We start from the raw sequence: 16,883 nt of genomic DNA on the forward strand, positions 1-16,883 counted from the left end.
TGTTCCATTAACTAAAGTGAAAAGCTGTTAAATTATATGATAGAATTACTCCTTTTTTGATGATAATGCCCAAACAGTTCATCATTATCCATTTGTTGGTGGTGTTTAATTGAAATATCACACAGAGGTTCTGGTTTCGGTGTAGAGAGGAAAGAACTTGGGAATCCTCATTCCCATTCTCACAAGAAGAAGAAGATAGACACACTGAAAAGCAACAACTTTTCTTTAGAGAAGTGAAGTCACAGAGAAAACCATCATCCTGACATCTTGTGAAGCAAATATCTCCAGGAAACCCAAGATCTGGGCCATTCCTTACATTGAGAGAGGCAGCCAGAAGTCATATAAGCCAGTAGGAACATTAAACTACATATTTTAATTAATTACTGGAGGACAAGTGTGGGCTAGAGTGAGAGTAAAAGTCTCTGCGGGGCTACAGTCACAGGGCAGTGGGGCAAGGGGCAGTTTTGCAGGGTTTTTGTTTGGTTTTTGTTTTGTTGTTGTTTGTAGGAATTCTGCCAGGCTTTCCCAAGGATAATAGGGAAAAATATGGAGAAAGCCTGTACTCCCTCCCCGTCATGGTCCTGGCAAGAGGAAGGAAAGTGTAGCCATTGTGAAAACTCAGAATATTTTCTCTCTTATGTAGCAGAAGACTAAATCTGTAGGGTTCGGACATCCCTAGAGGATAGTAGTAGAAACTTCTCTCAATTGTAGGAAAAAACTCTGCTCTTCCCACTTCCAACTTTATCTCATCTAGCGGGGAAAATATTAATATGCAAGAGACAGGGCTTTACTAACACAGGCTAGGGATGTTGGAGCATACCCGCTGCAGTATGGGAAGAGACCAAGGAGCAGGGAAATAAAGCTCAACCTTGAGGAGCCCCAGAACACTTGAAAAGGCCATAATCTCAACATGTGGGCCCATTGTGCGTTAAAGATTGCCACACAATTCAAAGACTAGAGAACAACCCTCCCTCACACCATACTACCACATTAATAAAAATAAAACTCTAGTAATAGTCACAGTGAATTATAGTGAGAAGAGAGTTGTAAGAGACTTCTCCTGAAGTGCAGCTCATAGGGAAGCTCCAAAGAAAATAGTACAAAGGAAAACAAAATAACAAGGGGAGTTTGAAGCCGCTTGTTCTCATTGTTATAAGATCAAACACAACACAACTCACAGCCAGATGAGCATATTTCCTCATACTAAAGTCCTATTAATTTAATTATCTACAACACAACTGACTTCCAATGAAAGAAACACACAAAACATACCAAAAAGTAAAAACCAAACAGTCTGAAGAAACAAAGCAATAAACCAAACCAGGTTCAAATATGACACATATATTGGAATTACCAAGGAGTTTAGAATAAGAAAAAAAGACAACTTTTTATCTGGAGAATGCAAGCCCCTTTAAATTATCCATCCCAGAGGAGCATTGAAATGTGACAGCAGTGATGTCCTACAACCACCTTGAGCTAAGTAATTACCTCTTGAAGCCCCTTGCTACATGGGCTCTAGACTAACTGATACCAAGCAGTCATAAAATGCCATGTGCTAGACACCATAACTCATACCCTATAGTAAAACAGGGTATAGCCAATCACTAATCAATATTACCTCTGTAAGCCAATGAGAATCCCTGTCAAACAACTTTGTATCGGCCCACTCCTGGTTTCTTTTTGCCTTTAAAAACCTGCTTGCAAAAAAGGCTGAAAAGAGCACTCCCCAAAGCAACCTGGAAGTGTGTCGTGGGCAGCTATCTTCACTTTGGTTGAAGTAAACTCTTTAAAATTATATTTTGTGCCTCAGCCTCTTCCTTTGGGTCAATAAGAATAAATACCGTTAATATGTTGAGCCTTTAGTTGAAATGAACAGAAAACATAACAAAACCAGATAGATAATGTCAAAATCCAATGAAAGTGCTAGAAATAAAAAGCGGAGAAATGAAGAATGCCTTCTGCGGGTTCATCAGTAAATTTAGCATGGATAAGAAAGAATTAATTTAACTTGAATATAAATGAATGGAAATGATTCAAGCTAAAATGCAGACAAAAAAAAAAATAAAAGAACAGAACAGAACATTCAAGAACTATGGAATAATACCGAACAGTATAACATACACCTAATTACAATATCAAAAAGAGAATAAATAAATCAACAAGGAAAACATAATATTTAAAGAAATAAAGGCCTCTATTTTTTTTCCAAAAATACTAACAAATATCAAAACATAGATCCAAAACGTTCAGAACACCAAGTGGGATAAATATTAAAACAAAACAAAACAAACAACAACAACAACAACAACAAAGCCTGCAGCTCATCATATTATAGTCAAACTAAAGAAAATAAAAAAAACAAAGAGAGTGTCTTTCGGGCACCCAAAACAAGGAATGAGGGGACACTTTACCTAGATATAAGAAAGATAAGAAATGTAGTTTTCTTATCAGAAGCTTTGATGGTTAAAATTGAGTGTCAACTTGATTGGATTGAAGGATGCAAAATATTGTTCTTGGGTGTGTCTGTGAGGGTATTGTCAAAGGAGATTAACATTTGAGTCAGTGGACTGGGAGAAGCAGACCTACCCTCAATCTGAGTGGGCATCATCTAATCAGCTGCCAGCATGGCTAGAATAAAAACAGGCAGAGGAATGTGGAAGGACTAGACTGGCTGAGTCTTCTGTCCTCCATCTTTCTTCCATGGTGGCCGCTTACAGACCTCAAGCATCTGACTCCAGGTTCTTCAGCTTTTGGACTCATGGACCTACACCAATGGTTTGCCAGGGGTTCTCGGGCCTTTGGCCACAGACTGAAGCCCGCACTGTTGACTTCCTTACTTTTGAGGTTTTGGAACTTGGACTGGCTTCCTTGCTCCTCCTCAGCTTGCAGATTGCCTATTTTGGAACTTCACCTTGTGATCCTGTGAGTCAATATTCCTTAATAAACTCTTTTACATATGTACATCTATCCTGTTAGTCCTGTCTCTCTAGAGAACCCTGACTAGTATAGAAGCTATGCAAGCAGAAAGACAATAGGGTAAGATCTTTACCGTGCTGAAATGAATAAACTTGCCAAGTCAGAATTCTATATTCAACAAATATTCTTCAGAAGTAAAGAAGAAATAAACATACAAACAAAAATTGAAAAAAGTATTTATTTCATTGTCAGCGGATCTACCCTACAATAAGTATTAATACATATTCTTCAGCCAGAAGAAAACTATTGTAGTTTAGAAAGCTGAATCTACATAGTGAAGAAAAATGTGTCAGAAAGGAATGAATAAAAGAAAAGCATAAAAGCTTCTTTTCCTTATTTTTAATGGCTCTAACACATAACTGATTGTTTAAAGAAATAATTACAATATTGTATTGGATATTTGAAGAAAATGTAAAAGTGTAATAAGTGAAAACTAGTCAAATAGACAGGAGGGAGAAGACAAGAATATTATGTTATAATGTAACTTCAGTACACATGGTGCAGTATTGTATTATTTGTATATGATCCTATATTATTACAAAATGTATATTGTAAATTCTTGAACAATTTACTGGGTTGAATAGTGACTGCCTTAAAATTCATGTCCACCCATTTCATTATCTATGAATGTGACTTTATCTAAAAATAAGATCTTTTCAGATGTAATCAAGTTAAGATTAGGTCATGCTTGATTATGATGGGTCCAAAATTCAATATTACTGGTGACCTTTTAAGAAAAGGAAAATTAAGATACAGATGTACAGGGCAGGAAACCATGTAAAGTTTAAGTTAGAGATTATAGTTATGCAGATACAAGTCAAGGAACATCAAGAATTGCCAGCAACCACCAGAAGCTAAAAGACAAAAGGAAGTGTCCTTATCTAGAGAGTTCTGAGAGTGACCCTGCCAACACCTTGACTTCTAGCCTCCAGAAATGTGAGATAAGAAATTTTTGTTATTATAAGCCATGCAGTCTGTGGTAATTGGTTATGGTAGTCATAGAAAAAATATATAAACAAAAACTTTTAAAAAATTATAAATTATAAATGATAAAAAAACAGAGGGCAGAAAAAGAGAAGAAAATAGAGCAAATGTAAAAAAGAGCAAACAGCAAGATGGTAGATTTTAATTCAACAATATTAGTAATCGCTTTAAATGGGATTGCTCTAAACTGACCAGTTAAAAAATATCATCAGATTTTATACAAAAAGCAAGCCCAAATCTATGCTGTCAAAAAAATAAATTGACTTTAACTATAAAGACTTAGATAAGCTCAAAGAAAAGGAATAAAGGATGATAAACTATGTAAATACTAATTTAAAAAGCTGGAGTAACTATATTAATTTTGGACAAAATAGACTTCAAAACAAGGAAGATAATTAGAGATAAAGTGGGTCATTAATGATAAGTAGGTCAATTCTTCTCTAAGAAAATATAGTAACCCTAAACATGTATCGGGGAACCTGCCCTGATAGTCACGTAGGTTCTTTTCTATTTTCCTTAACCGTCGGCTGACTTGAGAAATAAAGGGACAGAGTACAAAAGAGAGAAATTTTAAAGCTGGGTGTCCACGGGAGACATTAACTGTTATTAATTGGCTATATTATCTTACATTTTGCAACATTTATCTAAACTTTATGTCTTAAAAGAAACCCTGCTTAGTCAAGAGCTATTACGCCATATTTGCCTGCTCTCCAATATTTATAAAAACTATTTTTGAACTTTTCATTTCAATGGAAATAAGACAGGAAGCATTGTAAGTTAGACATATGTATTTACTCTTTTAAAAATATGTTTTTGGGGGCAGAGCAAGATGGTGAAATAGAAGCCTACACTTTTCATCTCCCCTGCTGGAACACCAAATCTTAACTGTCTGCACACAGAAAAGCACTGTCACAGGAACCAAAAATCAGGTGAGCGATCACAGTACCAGGTTTTAACTTTATATCACTGAAAGAGGTATTGAGGAGGGCAGAAGAGAAAGTCTTGAATCACTGATGCCACCCCTCCCCGATCCCCATGGCAGCAGCAGAGTGATGCAGAGAGATAATCTGTGTGCCTTTGGAAGGGACCGTACAGCAACTGAGGAAATTTACATTAAACTCTATGCTGCCCTGTCACAGTAAAGAAAAAATCTCTGCCGGGATCAGCCAGCATCCATACATGAAGAGAGCATTTGGAGCAGCCCTTGCCAGAGGGGTATTGCCCTTTTCAGTGGTCAAAACTTGAGTTTCTCAGCAAGCCACACCACCATGAGCTGAAGTGCTGTGGGGTCCTAGGTAAATTTTAAAGGCAGTCTAGGACACAAGGACTGTAATTCCTGGGCCACTCCTAGTGCTAGGCTATGCTTACAGCCAGTAAACTAGGGTGGAACATGACCTAGGGAGACACCAGCTGAGGTGGCTAAGGAAGTGTGTTAGCCATACATCCCCCCAGGCAATGTAACTTGCAGCAACAAAAGTGACTCCTTTCTTCTGCTTAAGGAGATGATAGTGAAGAATAAAGAGGACTTTGTCTTGCATCCTACTTGCCAAAGTAGGATACAGCACTGGGCAGAATCATTAGGCCCCCATTCCAGGCCCTAGCTCCCAGATGACATTTCTAGACACACCCAAAGGGGAACCTGCAAAATTAGAGATTAAAAAGGTGACATTATAACTGATACCACAGAAATTCAAAGGATCATTAGAGTCTACTATGAGCTACTATATGCCAATACATTGGAAAATCTAGAATAAGTGGATAAATTCCTAGAAACACACAACCAATAAAAATTGAACCATAAAGAAAACCAAAACCTGAAGAGATCAGTAACAGGTAACCAGGTCAAAGGTGTAATAGAAAGTCTCCCAGTAAAGAAAAGCCTGGGACCTGATGGCTTCACTGCTGAATTCTACCAAATATTTAATGAAGAACTAATACCAATCCTACTTAAACTGTTAAAAAAAATAAGAGGAGGAAATACTTCCAGATTCATGAGGCCAGTATTACCCTGATATCAAAGCCACAAAAAGATACAAAACAAAATCACACGCTAATATCTGTGATGAATTTTAATGCAAAAATTCTCAACAAAATATTAGCAAATCAAATTCAACAATACATTAAAAATATTATTCATCATGACCAACTGACATTTATCCCAGGAATTCAAGGATGGTTCAACATATGAAAATCAATCAATGGGAAACATATCAACAGAATGAAGAACAAAATCAGTATGATTATTTCAATTGATGTTGGAAAGCCATTTGATAAAAGTCAACATCTTCATGATAAACATCCTCAAAAAACTGTGGATAGAAGGAACATACCTCAACATAATAAAAGCCATATATGACAAACTACAGCTAGTATCCTACTGAATCGGGGGAAAACTGAAAGCCTTTTCTCTAAGATCTGGAACATGACAGGATATTCACTGTCACCACTGTCATTCAACATAGTACTAGAAGTCCTTGCTAGAGCAGCCAGACAAGAAAAATAAATAAAGAACATCAAAATTGGAAAGGAAGAAGAATTATTCTTCTTTGCAGAGGATAGGAACTTATATTTGGAAAAACCTAAGTATTCCTCCAAAAAACTATTCAAACTGATAAATAAATTTAGCAAAGTTGCAGTATACAAAATTAGCACACAAAAATTGGTGGCATTTCTATATGTCAACAGTGAACAATGTAAAAAATAAATTTAAAAAGTAATCACATTTACATTAGCCAAAAATTAAATAAACACCTAGGAAATAACCAAATTTCTTAGGCTGGAGTGCAATGGTGTGATCTTGGCTCACTGCAACCTCCACCTCCAGGGTTTAAGCAATTCTTCTGCCTCAGTCTCCAAAGTAGCTGGGATTACAGGTGCACACTACCACGCCTGGCTAATTTTTGTATTTTTAGTAGAGATGGGGTTTCACCATGTTGGCAGACTGGTCTCAAACTCCTGATCTCGTGATCTGCCCACCTTGGCCTCTCAAAATGCCAGAATTACAGGCATGAGCCACTGAACCCAGCCAGAAGTGAGATTTCTACAATGAAAATTATAAAACACTGATGAAAAGAATTGAAGAGGACACAGAAAAATTGAAAGATATTCCATGTTTATGGATTTGAAGTTTCAATGTTGTTAAAATGTCCATACTGGCTGGGCACGGTGGCTCACTCCTGTAATTCCAGCACTTTGGGAAGCTGAGGTGAGTGGATCACCTGAGGTCAGGAGTTCAAGACCAGCCAGGCCAACATGGTGAAACCCCTTCTCTACAAAAATACAAAACTTAGCCAGGTATAATAATAGATACCTGTAATCCCAGTTACTCAGGAGGCTGAGGTAGGAGAATCACTTGAATCCAGGAGGTGGAGGTTGCAGTGAGCCGCTATTGTGCCATTGCACTCCAGCCTGGGTGACAGAGAGAGACTCTGTCTCAAAAAAAAAAAAAAAAAAAAAAAAAAAGTTCATACTATCCAAAGCTATCTACAAATTCTACAAATTCAATGCAATCTCTATCAAAATACCAATGACATTCTTCACAGAAATAGAAAAAATAATCCTAAAATTTATACAGAACTGTAAAAGACCCAGGATAGCCAAAGCTACACTAAGCAAAAAGGACAGCACTGGAGGAATCACATTACCTGACTTCAAATTTTACTACAGAGCTATAGAAATCAAAACAGTATGATATTGGCATAAAAACAAACACATAGATAAATGGAACAGAATAGAGAACCCAGAAACATATCTACACACCTAGAGTGAACTCATTTTTGACAAGGACATACATTGGGGAAAAGACAGTCTCTTCAATAAATGGTGCTGGGAAACTGGATATTCATATGCAAAAGAATGAAACTAGACTCCTATATCTTGCCATATACAAAAAATAAACCACGATCAATTAAAGACTTAAATCTAAGACCTCAGGCTATGAGATACTACAAGAAACATTGGGGGAAATCTCTTAAGACATTGGTCTGGGCAAAAATTTCTTGAGCAACACTAAAATGGAAAAATGGTATCACATGAAGTTAAAAAGCTTCTGCACAGCAAAGGAAACAATCAACAAAGTGAACAGACAACCCACAGAATGGAGAAAATATTTGCAAACTACCCTTCTGACAAGGGATTCATAACAAGAATATGTAACTAGCTCAAATGACTCTCTGGAAAAAAAGTCTAATAATCCAATTAAAAATGGGCAAAAGATTTGAATAAACATGTCTCAAAAGAAGATATACAAATGGAAAACAGGCACATGAAAAGGTCCTCAACATAATAGATCATCAGAGAAATGTGAATCAAAACTACAATGAGATATTACCTCACCCCAGTTAAACTGGCTTTTATCCAAAAGTCAAGCAATAACAAATACTGGAGAAAATAACTCTTATACACTGTTGGTGGGAAAGTAAATTAGTGCAACCACTATGAAAAATAGCTTGGAGTTTCCTCAAAAACTAAAAATAGAGCCACTATACTATCCAGCAATCCCACAGCTGGGTATATACCCAAAAGAAGGGAAGTGAAAAATCAAAGCAATATCTGCACTCTCGTGTTTGTTGCAGCATTGTACACAATAGACAAGATTTGGAAACAACCTAAGTGACCATCAACAGATGAATGGATAAAGAAAATATGGGATTTATACACAACGAAGTACTATTCAGCCCTAAGAAAGAATGAGATTCTGTCATTTGCAAAACAACATGGATGGAACTGGGGGTCATAATGTTAAGTAAAATAAGCCAGTCACAGAAAGACAAACATCACATGTTCTCACTTATTTGTGAGATCCAAAAATCAAAACAATTGAAGATAAGAGAATAGAAGAATAGTTACCAAAAAAGCTGGAAAGTGCAGAGGTAGGGTGTGGAAGAGGTGGGCTGGTTAATGGGTACAAAAGAAAGTCTTAGAAAGAATAAATAGGAAATAATATTTAATAGCACAATGGGGGGATTATAGTCAATAATAATTTAGTTGTACATTTTTAAATAACTAAAATAATATAATTGTATTATTTCTAACAGAAATGAGACGTTCTTTTAGGGATGGATACCTAATTTTCCACTATGTGATTATTATGCATTTCATGCCTGTATCAAAATATGTCATGTACCTCAAAAATATAGATGCCTGCTATGTGCCCAAAAATTAAAAATAAAAAAATTTAGAAAAATAAAGATAAAAATACAGTTTCTTATTCAATATCATTTTCACACCAGTAGGTTTACAGATATGTATATATTATAGATATGGTAAACTACTATTATAATCCATATCAAATATTTTCCTTTTTAATTCTTTGATCACTTGGTTTTTATAAATCAGTACCATAAATTGATCATTTTTACCAATATGCAAACTCTTCTAATAAAATCTTCACATTTTAGCTTGGCACAGAGATACATGGAATAAAGACCTCATATCCCAACCTTCACTGTGGCCAAGCAGAACCATCTGCTGTGTGGAATATAAGTAAAAATGTTATACACATGTATTCTTAAACGAAGAAGTTACACATGTATTTATATATTTCTCTTTCTAATAATGGAATGTGGACATTATGTTTGGAACTTAGAAAGGCATCTGAAAACATGAGGCACAATTCTTACATGTCAAATACTAAAGCAGTCACAGAAAGATGCCTGAATTTTGTGATCATAGAGCTACCATATAAGTATTTGACCTTTGATAGCTCTGTTTTAGACTATGTTAACACAGAGAGAAATAAACTTCTATAATTTTAGGATTATAGTCGCTAAGAGAAGAACATGATTACAGGTAGTAAATATTTGTTAGGAAGGCATTTACCAGATAATTACATACTTTTTATATTTATATATACATGTATCATATATTTATATAAAGTAAATGGTTATACTTAAAGACATATATTTTTATATTTTATGTTTATGTATTTATGTATATATATAATCACATGCACACACACATATAGAACAGGTGAGCCTTTAAACTTCATTACCATAAACTCATTACTAAAATTTATAGACTCAATCTTAATATCTCCCTAAAGCACATCCATGAGTACCAGAAAAAAAAAAAATACCAAACTTGTCTTTTTAGGAGAAATAAAGGTATAGTTGAAGTAGCGATCAAGAGAAAAAATATATTACTGTAAAACAAACAATTTATATAATGCAGGATAGACTGTGATTATGTATTTAACTTAATTGGTCTGATGACTTACATGTGTAACTGACTGGATATCACCAAGCCCAAAAATGAAATACTTAAATCAAATTTTGTTTCTGAATAAACCTCCAGCATTATGAGAAACACCAAGTAAAACTAAATAAAAATTAACTGAATAAAATCGATATGTAGTTAATAAAATCATACTATATCGACCATATAGTGCAAATAAGTCATTAACCATATCCAGTATATATTCATTCAAACACCACATACTGAGTATATGTGTGGAATAAAATTTTTAAAGCCATTATTTTGGATCTCAAGTTCATAGTCTAAGAAATAGAATGATACACTAAAGTGTAGATTAAGAATAAAATATTTCTGTTTTTACTTTTTAATTCTACATTAAGAAAGTTATCTTGCTATTCTTGCTCTTCTCTGAAATGTGTGGTAATATTTCCTATAATCTCTGTATAAACTTGGTCACATAGAGCTGTAGTTACTGTTTGTGAATATATTGGGCGAAGAAATTCAAAATTACAATGAGTATTGAATGTTTTTCACTCATCTCCACCTCAACCTCATATCTATCTTATTAATTTCTGTGATATTGCATAAACCACCCGTTTGCTTTTCAGTATAAAAATCCTGCATTAAAATAAAAATTCTGATGATAGCCAGGCACGGTGGCTCATGCCTGTAATCCCAGCTATTTATGAGGCTGAGGTGTAAGGATTGCTTGAGGCCAGTAATTTGAGGCTGCAGTGAGTTATGATTGTACCACTGCACTCCACCCTGGATGACAGAGAGAGACCCAGTCTCTAAACAGCAACAACAAAATGATGATGTTTCTAACTATGTATCTACCTGCATAGTACATATCTATACATATCTATATTTGCATTTATTCCTAAATTTATGTTCCATATGTAATGTGGGCCAAAATTACACTCCATATAAAGACTAGAAGTCAACTGCCTTATTATGAATTGGTATGCATACTTTCCAATACATTTTTTAATGAAACATGAAGAAAGTACATAAATAATTACTATCATTAGTAAAGAAGCTCATGGGAAGAAGATTGTATAATCTCTTCCAGAATTTTATATTTGAAGACAAAGTAGATGGTAATACTATGCAACATTCTAGAGAGAATGGCTCAAATAATACTTTTTAGTGTATATATTATATAATGATTGCATAGTATATAATGTTATTTTGAGATATATAAACATCAGTATTCATATATGTGTAAGTTATGAGTAGTCATCATATTTAATAGAAAAGAAAACAAAATTTTTGATTTGTGTGTATGTGCACCGGAAAAATATATATGGAAGCAATGTACAGATTTCTGCCTATATAGCTATCATGTATAAATCATAGTTTCACACCAAGTGTGCTGGGGGTGCAGGAATAACCACATTTTTATAATTTGAAATTTCCTCTAGTAACCTTAATTATCCAAATCAATTGGGAGTTGATTCTATGTGAATAGCTCCAGAGCAGGAGTCACTTTCATGAGGTCTCAGAGGAACCATCATTTATGTGTAATCAAGTATGTTTTGTACAACAATGGCAAAACATTTTAGAGCAGCTAATCTACGGTAATAAATATGATGAATTCCCAACTTCAATTTAATTTTCCTCTTTGGAAATATGAGGATAATCGTAATACCAATCTCAAATAGTTTTTTTGTTCATTTATTCATTTATATTTTATTTTTTTATTAGTCACACATTCTTTTCTCAAATTGAGCAGTGACAAGCAGTGTTAAGATGTTTTGGGTACTTCAGTCAACAAGCTGCCATCTTCAACATGGGGTGAGTGTTCCACTGGGTGTATGTAATAATTTTCCAAGAGACATTCATTGCTTTTGAGATATCCACTTCCAATGCTCCTCTCTGTTAACGCTAGTTCTCCTAAGAAAACATTGGTGATTGTGTCCTTTACATCTGACTGTCACAAATTTCCTTCTCTCAGATTCTAAAAGGAAGATATGCCTCTAACACATTCCCTAATTTTGATTTTACCCAGGATGCAAAACAATCAGGAGTGCCAAAAATGTAACACTTTGAAATATTGGTGTCAGTAGTGAGAAAGTGAATGACTTTAATGAGTGAGTAACAAATCACTTTATAAAGCAGGAGGTTTCTAACTCTTTCCTTTCAAGAAAATTGAAGGAAAAATAATCAAATTTTCAGCTAAAAAATCACAAAATAATTTTTGATGATAGAACAGTGTTATTTTTGGTATATAACTCAGATGGCGACAAAAATAATTGACTTGCATTGCTGTACCCATATGAATTTTTTAAAAATAAAGTAAAATAACAGTGAAACCTTTATAATCTAGTTTGATACATGAACTAATTGAAAAAAAACTCATCAAATTAAAAATATATTCCAAATTAACAAGTACATTCACATTATTATTTTTATTAACTATATAATAATGATAAATTATATATTAATAATTAATATAATATTAACTCAATCCAAAAAGAGTAAATGTTAACATAGAGAGGCTTAGAATAAGAAAAAATGTATTTGTTGGAGAAAATGTATAAATGGAAGCACACAATTTATTACATTAGAATAAAATTCTAAGTCAACAAGTATGGAAAAAATAGCTCAAAAAGATTATAATCACTAATTATAATTACACCTATAAAATATGTTAAACAACAAATATAATTATTTTATTTAAAAATATTAACATTTTAAATTGAATAGAAATTACACCCTTTGTCATTAATTGAATATACAATACAAATGTTAAACCTCAACTTGTAAGTATGAAGAAGGTGTTAAGGTGTTTTTACAAAATTATTTTAATAGTGGCAGTACAATCAGTAGTTCTGAAACAACTAAATAACACGACTGTCTTTTAAAGAGGTTACCTATGATGGGAAATGAGAATATAAGCTAAAACTGAGAGTCCAGCCTGGCGCGGTGGCTCACGCTTGTAATCCCAGCACTTTGGGATGCCGAAGCGGGCAGATCATGAGGTCAGGTCAGGAGATGGAGACCATCCTGGCTAACACCGTGAAACCTTGTCTCTATTAAAAACACAAAAAATTAGCTGGGCGTGGTGGCGGGCACCTGTAGTCCCAGCAACTCGGGAGGCTGAGGCAGGAGAATGGCATGAATCGGGGAGGTGAAACTTGCAGTGAACAGAGATCACTCCACTGCACTCCAGCCTGGCCGACAGTGCGAGACTCCGTCTCAAAAAAAAACCCAAAAAAACTAAGAGTTGATGTGGCTATAATTTTGCCTAGCACAGTGTAAGCAAACAATGTACTTCCTCTCTATTACTTACAATGAAAAAGAATTAAAATTTAAGAAATGTTTAATTTCTGGATAATAGAGAATAATTTTTATAGCCATTTATGTATATATTTAGAAACAGAGTCTTGCTCTGTCACCAAGTCTGGAGTGCAGTGGCACCATGATAAGCTCACTACAGCCTCTAACTTCTGGGCTTAAGCAATTCTTCCACTTCAGCTTCCCTAGTAAATGGGACTAGGTCTCACTATGTTGCCCAAGCTGGTTGCAAACTCCTGGCCTCAATTAATCCTCTTGCCTCAGCCTCCCAAAGTACTGGGATAATAAGCATGAGCCGCCATTCCTGGCTTGATTCCATTAGATGAGTTTGATGTATTTTTAAAAATTTTTCAAACAGTTATTTAAGTATTGAGAAAAGATTATGTTAACAAATTTCAAAATTAGTACTTTATGTGGTATATTTGTAAGGTTTCTTAAGAGAAACAGAATCAATAGGGTGTATATAAATATGTAAAGAGATTTGTTCTAAGGAATGGAGTCACACAATCATGAAGTCTTGGCAAATGCAAAATCTGATGGGAGAAGGAGACTGGCAGGCTGGAGAATAAAGATAGAGTTGCACTCCAAGTCTACAGACCCATATACAGACCCATAGCAAACCAGGAAAAGCCAGTGTTGCAGGTGAAGTCCAAAAGTAGTCTGCTAGTGGTATTCCATACTCTCCCTCAGGGTAGGTCAGACTCCAACTGAATGAATGATACCTACCCATGTTATGGAAGGCAATTTGCTTAACTCAGAGTCCCCTGATTTAAATGTAAATATTATCCAAAAACACCCTCACATAAACATACAGAATAACCATATATGTAGGCACCATAGCCCAGCCAAATTGACACACAAAATTAGCCAGCGCACATGACTATATTAAATTAGTCTCAGAACAATGGTATAAAATGGATAAAATAATTTAGGTTACAGAAATAGGGACACCAAATCCACAAAGCTTAAAAGGACTGTCTACTGCCTTGATTATTTCCAGGTTGTGTTTAATTTTTTTTTATTTTAGAAAATTAAGACACTCGATTTTTAAGGGCTAATTTTTCTAAAGATAGATATCATTTTCAAGAACTTACACTAAAAGTATCCTGAATTACTTATAAAAGCCAGTCACAATCATACCCTCTTCATTAGTATTAAGTATTATATTATGATTCCTGTTCTTGGGCAATTTAAAGTTCTTATGCCCTGAATGAGTCATATGTGCTCTCTTGGTATTGAATTTAACAAATTGAGGTTCTCTGTTTCATTTCAAATAAGTTACTTTATTTTTTTCTTTTGTAATAAAAGGTCACAGCATTTTGTAATTTAGAAAGATAAGATGATATTAAAAGTTCAGTGAAGGTCAAAATGACATAAATTAGGGATAAAAATTAAGACACAGATGTTTTTCCAATTCTCCAGAAAATCCAATCCCAAACAGTGATAATCAAATGTAACTATTCTATTTATGTTACAAGTTGGCTAAGGCATTTTATGCAATAATTTAAAATACTCTAATAAAGTAAATGAAAGTGGAATGCCTTATCATAAAGGAAATAATGAGACTGGATAAGAAATGCTAGCATATTTTTGAATATCATAAAATATGGGCACATTCTCTCTTGTTGGCTAAAAATAATGACTTATTGGTTTACATGAATACATTTTCTTTTCAAAGATAAAGATATTCTAGTTTCATTCAAATCCTCATTTAGGATATATGCCACACTCATACTTTATAACTCAATACATATTGTTCAATTGAATGTATTATACATAAAGTAAGAATGTCAAATTATGGTTATTGTACTGATGAAGAGCGAAGCCTTATTGCATTTAGCAACACGAAGATAAGAGACTTGTAAGTGCTTGGAAACAATCTGATAGAGAATACAATATATGAGTTTTAAAGTGAGACCAACATGAGTAAAGACATGGTTTCTATGCATTGCTGTGATGGAAAATGTATTCAACTCTCCCAGCATCACTTTCCTTGTGTGATTTTTTTTTAATTCCTTCATCACTTCATCCAATGTTTAGCATGCACCTTCCACATATTAGGAAAACAGCTGTATTCTGGAAGTATAGGAGAAAACAGTTGGATAAATTTTTTGCCTTCAGGAAGCCTATTGAGAGACATAGATATAAAAACACAAATAGAATAAATTTCATTATAGAGATATTCACACATTCATTCATTCAACACATACTTAATGAGCACCTATGATGTGGTACAGACATTTATTTTTTATGCTGGTGATACTGTGATGAAATAATGTAAAAATCCAAACTCATATAGCTTTTTGCTAAGTAAAGGACACAGAAAATAAATATTCTAGGAAGATACACATATTCAGGCAAATTAAGCAGAATATAACCTTTCAATCTAATATTTAACTTTCCAAAGCAGAAATTACTGGATAGAAATAAAAACAGAGACACATTATTTATTTAAAAAAAAATACTATATGTTAATTATGTATGTATTACATACACATTATATAATTTATGTATCATAAGTGTGTGTGTATGTGTGTATATGTGTGTGTGTGTGTGTATACATATTTGGAAAACAGTAAAACAGAAAAAGGAGAGAGTAAAATGATAACGTGTGAGGGAAGACCTCTGTAGTATAGTAGCCCTTGATCTATGGCAGGAATGAAGCAAGGGAGGGAGCCATGTACATATATATTTACAGAAAAGTAATCTGGCATTTAGAATTCTCAATGCAAAGTTCTTGCAGGAATGCATCTGAGTACACTAAAAACAACAAAGAAGTTAGTATGGCTCAAGTAAGAGAGAGGGAGTGATAGGTGATAATCATTTTAAACAGGGCAACCTGATTACCCAGCTATTTTCCTCTTCTTTTCTAGGCATACAGAGCAGTTTTCAAGCCTCTATAGAAGTCATCTTACAGCGAGTCTGAGCCAGTGGAATGCAGTTATAGTGATATGTGTGCTCCCAAGGTAGCCCTCAATGCTCCTACTCGGAAATACTCATATGTTGCTTCTGACTTGAAGCAGAGGAACTCACAACCTAAGAAGCCACAGGCTTGAAGATGGCAGAGCACAAGATGGCAGAAGTTTGGAATGAATTACTACTTGAAAGAGAAGCTCTTATTTACCAAGAAATATATTTTGGAATTTGCATGAGTAAGAAATAAATCCAATTATGCTAACATTATCATTGAAATTAGAGATGTTTCTGTTAGAGTAGCTATTGTTACCATAGCTAATATAGATGAAGATTATATTGATTTACCAACAGCCAGATTGAATAGGAAATTTAGGCCAGTGTAAATCTTCACCTTTCCACCCTTTTTCAGGTATCCCTGATCTCCCTATTTTGCTCTAAACAACCTTTAATCAACAGTGCCTTCGAGGTTCTGACATTTATATTTTTTAGTGTTTGTTTTTCTTATCTGCTTC

At 34.4% G+C, this 16,883-nt stretch overlaps 1 long non-coding RNA gene across 1 annotated transcript in view; it reads left to right on the plus strand.

Annotated features, from left to right (window-relative positions):
* LOC107974089 (uncharacterized) overlaps positions 1-16,638 on the plus strand; it is a 40,670-nt gene extending 24,032 nt beyond the window's left edge. Inside the window, exon 3 of the long non-coding RNA XR_001716636.2 lies at positions 16,329-16,638. This is a non-coding gene — a long non-coding RNA (uncharacterized LOC107974089). The remainder of the gene's footprint in view (positions 1-16,328) is intronic.
* The last annotated feature ends 245 nt before the right edge of the window (positions 16,639-16,883 follow it).

The sequence above is a fragment of the Pan troglodytes genome, chromosome 3, assembly GCF_028858775.2.
Source record: "Pan troglodytes isolate AG18354 chromosome 3, NHGRI_mPanTro3-v2.0_pri, whole genome shotgun sequence".
Lineage (NCBI taxonomy): Eukaryota > Metazoa > Chordata > Mammalia > Primates > Hominidae > Pan > Pan troglodytes.